Here is a 7,691-nt window from a genome sequence, read left to right on the forward strand (position 1 = left end):
ATCTCAGAACATTTTTATATGTTTTTTATTGTAATAATACTGTGCAGAGGAGTCACATTTACATGAACAAGGAAACTAGTACATTTCCTAACAAGAATTCTTACCTCCTCCTTTATATTTCCCCTACCATCTCTTCCCTTCCACCTCCACAAGTACACTCCCCTCCCCCTTCCTTCCTCCACCTAAATTGTAAAGTTCATTTTTCAACATAGTGTCTTGTGCATCTCATTGTTACAATGGGTCAACCTGTATCCTTATTTGAGCAATTTTTCCCTTCCCCTCCCCAAATTAGAGAAGGATACATTCAAGATGTATGTGCACCAACTTCAAATACAGAGAAAACAGGGGTTATAGCGTGGGGAGAAACATACAAAGAAACAAAAAAAATGCCATCGCTCATTATAACTACGTTAAAAACAATAGCAAGAAAGAAAAAACCACTTGTGTCACTATCTTGGGGTTCAATTTCTTTAATATCATCTTATCTGGTTCTATGTACATAGCTTTTCAACTTTTCTGCTTATCCCAGACATACATTTGTTATTGAAAATAAGGGAAATCATGGGACCTATGATTCTTTGGACTTGGGTTACTTCACTCAATAAAATTTTTTCCAAGAGTTTCCATTTCCTAACAAATTGGGCGATGTCATTCTTTATGATGGAGGCATAGAATTCCATTGTGTATATATACCACATTTTCTTGATCCATTCATCTTGTGAGGGCATCTGGGTTGGTTCCATATACTAGCTATCGTAAATAATGTTGCAATAACCATAGTTGTGCTGGTAGTTTTAGTATGGTCTTGTTTATGATCATTTGGGTAGATTCCCAAAAGTGGGATTAATGGGTCATAGAGGAGTTTTATGTGGAGTCTTTTGAGGAACCTACATACTGCTTTCCAAAGTAGTTGAACAAGTTTACACTCCCACCAAGAATGCAGTACGGTTCCCTTGTGGCCACATACCTTTCAGCATCTGTTGTTGTAAAAATATGGAATGCTCCACGAATTTTCATGTCATCCTTGCACAGGGGGCATGCTAATCTTCTCTGTATCGTTCCAATGTTAGTGCATGTGATGCTAAATTGAGCAAAGAACATTTTTTATATATAAAGTATAATTTGTATTGATTTTATGAAACTAGACAATTTAACAAAAATAAGTTCAAAAGAATTGTTGTGAAATTTTAGAATCATGTAATTCTTACATAAGCACACATTTAAGAATAAAATCAAGATAGACATGCCAAAAACAAAATAATTCCAGATATTTGTAGTTCAAGAGATGTGTAGGAGGAGGAATTCAATTATTCTATACAAGGCACCTGTCAAAATGAACATTGCAGCAAGTGTTTAGGTTTGTTAAAGTTTTAATGTTTTAGGGCTGGGAAGGTGGCTCAGTGGTAGAGTGCTTGCCTTGCATGCATGAGGCTCTGGGATCTATTCCTCAGCACCACATAAGCAAAAAGAAAAAAGCGGTAAGTGACGCTTTGGCTCAAGTGGTAGAGTGCTATCCTTGAGCTGAAGAGCTGAGGGACAGTGCCCAGGCCCAGAGTTCATGCACCACAAACGGACCCTCCCCCCAAAAAACAGTTTTAATGTTTTAAATATGCTTAATTTTGGGATTTTGCTTATATATGCCAAAAATAGGACTGTTTGGCAGGTATAAAACTTTTTGATAAAGTATTTAAGATTTATGGTAGTAGACATTAAGTACTAAGTATGTACATTTTAAAGTATATGGAAACTTTATTAATGAGAAGTTGCAAAGTCTTTGTGTAAAGAAGCAGAGTGAAGAGTTAAGACTTTAACTATACAGTTTTTGTTAAAAATTTAGAGATTCCTTACTTTATTTGATGATATAAGCCATAATGTACACATGTATGTTACTAGTCACACACATACATATACACATGTATTCATGCACACATGGAGAAAGACACATAATTACAGCCAACACAATTTCCCCCAGTTGTTGAATATGCCTTAAACGGAACACTTGGAACAATATATGTTGAAGATGTATTTGTCTCTCATAGTTCATTTACCAATCCTCTTATCTCTTAAAACTGGTAGTTTTAGAGAGATTTGATTTACAAAATGCAGTACAAGTGATAGCAAGTCACTTGGAAACCTCAGTAAGTATAAGTGATATGGTGTCTCCCTGCTCCTCACGGAATGCTTACTCTTGTAGACACTCTCGACCACCGAAGTAGCAGGAAAATACCCTGGTAAAGAGTAAAGTTATAAGGCTTTAAATGGCATCCTAACTTGAGCTCTTTTCCCAACAACCAGCATGAATTCCTAGGCAGATGTGTGAGTCCTCCGAAAACTGGACTCTACATATACATTTTACTAACCCATGTGAAAATTCCTATATGAGAAATGCTGACTGAGGTCTTGCTGATTTCCTGGCCAAGAAAATAAGAAAAAAAAGAAAGTATTTTTAATGTTTTAAAGTTTGAGAATAATTTTTAACCTGTCAATAAATGTGTAGAACACAATTATACCAACTGACAAAATAATGATGGCATTTCATTTATGTGCTCTTGGACTTGGCCAGTGATTTTAAATGTGTCTACAAAAGTAGAATCAGCATAAATCAAGCCAGCATTTCTTCATTTAAGATATAAGGAAAGGATACTGGTTGACCCATTGTAACAATGAAATATACAAGATACTCTACCAGAGGATGGGTGAAGGGGGGAGGTGGGGTGGTGTGAAGGGAAGGGATGGTAGGGTTAAAAACAAAGGAGGAGGTAACAATGCTCAATAAGAAATGTACTCTTTACCTTACTTATGTAACTGTAACCCCTCTGTACAGTATTTATAATAAAAATATATATTAAAAACATACAAGGAAAACTTATCCCCATTGTATACACACTTAATCCAGAAATTCATTACTGAATTCAAAACCTGTTAGAATTAAATTCCTAAATAGCAGTACTGCATCTATATACCAGTATAAAATTTAAGCATTTTTATTTTTTAATTTTTCACATCTCCTTTCTATCCCTCCCTTTCTCTTATCCTATTCCCGTCTTTCTCTGAATATTATGTTTTTAATTTGCATAATTTTAAGTGTTTCACTTTTAAGTTTTTAATTTTTGTTTTACTATTTTTCCTTGTCTTTTTTTTTCTCTTTCTTTTTTCCCCAGGCTCTACTATCATTCTATCCAACCTATTCCCTGCTTTTAGATTAAGACTAAGTTAGCTCTCCCTCTACCTTTCCACATCCCTCTATTCGTATTTATACCCACATCTCTCGCTAAAACTAATAACTTCTGGTTTGCCAAATTCTTCTTTGCTGTTCGTAGCCTATTAATGCATAGTTGTTTGATGTTGAAAAATATATCTGTTGAACTAGATTATATCTGCATGCTTTTGACTGTGCAACTACAGACTTTGCTGATGCTTGCCCTAAGATAGTTTTCTAGCACAAACTGCTGTTACTTTCATCCCAAATGGGCAAAATAACCCGGAAAAACACAAGAAAAATGTCACGTCCGGGTATCTCAACTCCCACTCATGATAATCAGTGGACAGAACAGATAATGAATAATCCAGAGCAGAACTCCCAAAAAGCTCTACAAACAATAATGGTAAACATGATAAATAAAAAGATTGAAAAACTGCAAAGGACTCTGTTTGAGCATGATAGGGAGAGAGAGGAAGCAAACCGAAGATCAAAACAGGAAGCTCATGGGTGTGAGGAAGCTACTCAAAGATAGATAAAGGAATTGCATGAGCAGCTTGAGAACACTCAAAGAGAAATAAAAGAATTGTGTGAGCAGGCTGAGATCAGTCAAAGAGAACTACAGTAATTGCATGAACCTGAGGAAGCTAATCAAAGAGTAATACAGGAATTGCAAGAGCAAGATGAGCATAGACAAAGATCAATAGAGGCATTCATGGAATCCATAAACAGAGAGCTGAAAGAAGTCAGGGAGTCCACAAAGGGAATGCTGAATGGATCCCAACAGAAGGAATGGAATTCCAAGGAAATCATAACCAATCAACTAAGTGAATTGAGAATAAACATTGAACACCAAATTAAGGAAGTAAAGAATTTCATACAAGATCTAAAACAAAGATCCAACAAAGAATTTGAAGTCATAAAAGCCGACCAACTAGAAGGAAAAGAAAAAAAAGTAGAAAATCTGGATAGTTGAATAGACCATGAAGAAGATTGAATTCTGAGGATAGAAGACATCCTAGATATTATAGAGAAAGGACATAAAACCATCCTAGACAAATCTAAGAAATATGATAGATCTATTCAACATTCAACCCTTGGAAGACACCATTAGAAGGTCTAATCTGAGGATAATTGTTGTAGAGGAGCACGTAGAACCAGAAGTCAATGGTCTAGGAAATTTGTTTAACAGGATCCTAGCAGAGAACTTCCCAAACATGCAAAAAGATAGGCCTATTCAGATACAAGAAGCTTTTAGAACTCTCAATAGACCAGACCAGAACAGGATTTCCCATTGTCACATTATATGCACAGGATCAATTCAGACCAAGGAAAAGATCCTTAAAGTTGTCATGAAGAAAAGATCAATCACCTATAAAGGGAAACCAATTAGAATCACCTCAGATTTCTCAGCAGAGACAATCAAAGCAAGAAGAGACTAGAATGATGTAAGCAATGCCCTAAAGACAAACAACAACCAGGAATACTTTACCCAGCTATACTCTCCTTAATAATCGGAGGTCAAATAAAACACTTCCATGGCAAAGAAAAATTGAAACTATATATCTCCACCACACCAACCCTACAAAAGAATCTTAAAGATATCCTCCACAGAGAAAACCAACAAGACCACAATAAAGGCCAAGAAACAGCACCCAAACTGAGAATCCAAGAACCATAGGAAGAACACAGTTGCCGCAGCCCGAAGAAGTTGGATAAAATGGCAGGAACTCTCAAATACCTCTCAGTTCTATCTCTCAACATTAACGGATTTAACTCTCCAATTAAGCGACAAAGTCAGTCTACTTGGATTAAAAAGCAAGATCCTTCTATCTGCTGCCTTCAGGAGTCACATCTTGCCCACAAAAACAAACACATTTTCAATTTTAAAGACTGGAACAAAATCTACCAAGCAAACGGCCCCCATAAACAGGAAGGAGTTGCAATCCTAATATCAGATAAAATAGACTTTTAATTAAAATTAGTGAAAAGGATGGTGCATACTAATTAAGGGATCACTCTTTCAGGAAGATATTACCATTCTGAATATCTATTTGCCAAACAACGGAGCACCCAAATTTATCCAAGAAACACTACTTTCCCTCAAATCCCACATAGATCCAAAGACATTAATCGTTGGGGGCTTTAACACACAACTTTCCCCACTACATAGATGAACTTCTCAAGAACTCAACAGAGAAACCGCAGATATAAACAACTGCATAGATCAACTAGATTTAACAGACATCTATCAAATATTTCACCCAGCAGCATCAGAATACACGTTTTTCTCAGAAGACACATGGAACATTTTCCAAAATAGACCACATTTTAAGCCACAAAGCAAACTTGTCCAAATTCAGAAACATTGAAGTTATACCTTGCATTCTATCAGACCACAAGGGAATAAAATTATAATTCAACACCAAAAGCCACCAAAGAAAGTCATGTAACACATGGATCCTGAACAACACACTGCTGAATCATGAGTAGGTCATGGAAGAGATTAGAAAGGAAATTCAAATGTTCACGATATTCAACAAAAATGAACACATCAATTACTAGCTCCTCTGGGAGACAGCAAACGCAGTATTCAGAGGCAAGTTTCTAGCTCTGAGTTCCTACATCAACAAATTGGAGAGATCTGAAACCAATTTAATGAGCCTCCTTGAAAAAGAGCAGCAAGATAAACACGATCCAGAAAATGGAAATAAATAATTAAAATTTAATCAGAATTAAATGAATTGAAATGTAAAAAAATAATAGAAAGATTCAAGAATCCAAAGAGTTGATTCTTCGAAAAAATTAACAAAATTGAGAGACCCTTAGCAAATCTTATCAGAAAAAGAAGAGAACGTACCCAAATAAACTCACAGATGAGAATGGAAACATCATCACAGAATCAATAAAGATTCAGAACATTATAAGGGAATGCTTCTAAAACTTTCATACTAATAAGTTTGAGAACTTGAAAGAAAAGGACCTTATCCTAGCAAATACTGACATGATGAAACAAAGCCAAGATGAGTCAAACTATCTTAAAAGGCCTATATCAAGCATTCAAATAGAAACAACAGTAAGAGACCTCCCATCTAAGAAAAGCCAAGGACCAAATTGTTTTACAGAGGAATTCTACAAGGCCTTCAAAGCAGACATCACACCAATACTCCTCCAAATCTTCAATGAAACTGAAAAAGAAAGTTCACTACTGAACTCATTCTATGAGGCCATCATAACACACATCCCAAAACCAGGACGGGACTCATCAAGGAAAGAGAACTATAAACCCATTTCTTTGATTAAGATTGATGCAAAGTTTTTCAACAAAATTTTGGTCAATCGACTTCAACAATTTATCCAAAAAATCATACACCATGATCAAACAGGATACATTTCAGGGATGCAAATCTGGTTTAATATATGCAAATCAATTAATATACTTCAGCACATCAACAGCAGCAAGGATAAGAACCACGTGGTTTTCTCAATAGGTGCAGATAAAGCATTCAACAAGATCCAACACCCCTTTATGATGATGGTTCTGGAAAAATGAGGAATCCATGGAACATTTCTCAATACAATGAAGGCTGTATATGACAAAGCAATAGCCAGCATTATAGTTAACGGTGAAAAAATAAAGCTATTTCCTCTTAACTCAGGAATGAGACAAGGATGCCCACTCTCTCCACTTCTCTTCAATCTAGTATTGGAATCCCTAACTACAGCAATAAGATGCAAATGTAAGAGGGATCCAAATAGGGAAAGAAGAAGTAAAACGCTCCCTCTTTGCAGATAACAAGATCTTGTATTTAAAGAATCGCACAGAGCCCAATCCAAAATTACTAAAGCCGATTCAAAACTCTGGCAAGGTAGCAGGGTTTAAATTAACCCTCAAAAATCAATGGCTTTTCTGTATGCCAACAATAAGAAAAGTGTGGCTGAAATTAGGAAAGCAACTCCATTCGTAATAGCCCCACAAAAAATAAAATACCTAGGAATTAACTTAACCAAAGTAGTGAAGGACCTCTATGATGAAAACTTTAAAAAACTGAAAAAGGAAATCAAAACTGAACTTATAAAGTGGCAAAACTCCCAGGCTCCTGGACTGGGAAAGATCAACATCGTGAAAATGGCAATACTTCCCAAGGCTATCTACAAATTAAATGTGATACCTATCAGTATTCCAACCTCATTCTTCAAGGAAATAGAAGAGGCAATCAAAAAATTCATATGGAACAATAAAAGACCCTGAATAGCAAAAATGATCCTTAACAGAATGAACAGTACTGGAAGAATATCAATACCAAATTCAAATTCAACTACAAAGCCATAGTAATCAAAAGAGCTTGGTACTGGCACAAGAACAGACCTCAGGACCAATGGAATAGAATTGAAAACCCAGAAATGAACCAACAGACCTATAGCCACCTAATCTTCGGTAAGGGAGCTAAAAAATAGAATGAAAGAAAGACAGCCTCTTCAGTAAATGGTG

The 7,691-nt window shown here is 35.8% G+C and overlaps 1 non-coding gene across 1 annotated transcript; it reads right to left on the reverse strand.

Moving 5' to 3' along the window:
• Positions 1 to 987: 987 nt before the first annotated feature.
• Positions 988 to 1,094, reverse strand: LOC122124963. Its single transcript, XR_006150704.1, has one exon. It is a non-coding gene; the product is annotated as a U6 spliceosomal RNA (small nuclear RNA).
• Positions 1,095 to 7,691: the final 6,597 nt, after the last annotated feature.

Source organism: Dipodomys spectabilis, unplaced genomic scaffold (assembly GCF_019054845.1).
Source record: "Dipodomys spectabilis isolate Male_0828 unplaced genomic scaffold, ASM1905484v1 ptg000008l, whole genome shotgun sequence".
Classification (NCBI taxonomy): Eukaryota; Metazoa; Chordata; class Mammalia; order Rodentia; family Heteromyidae; genus Dipodomys; species Dipodomys spectabilis.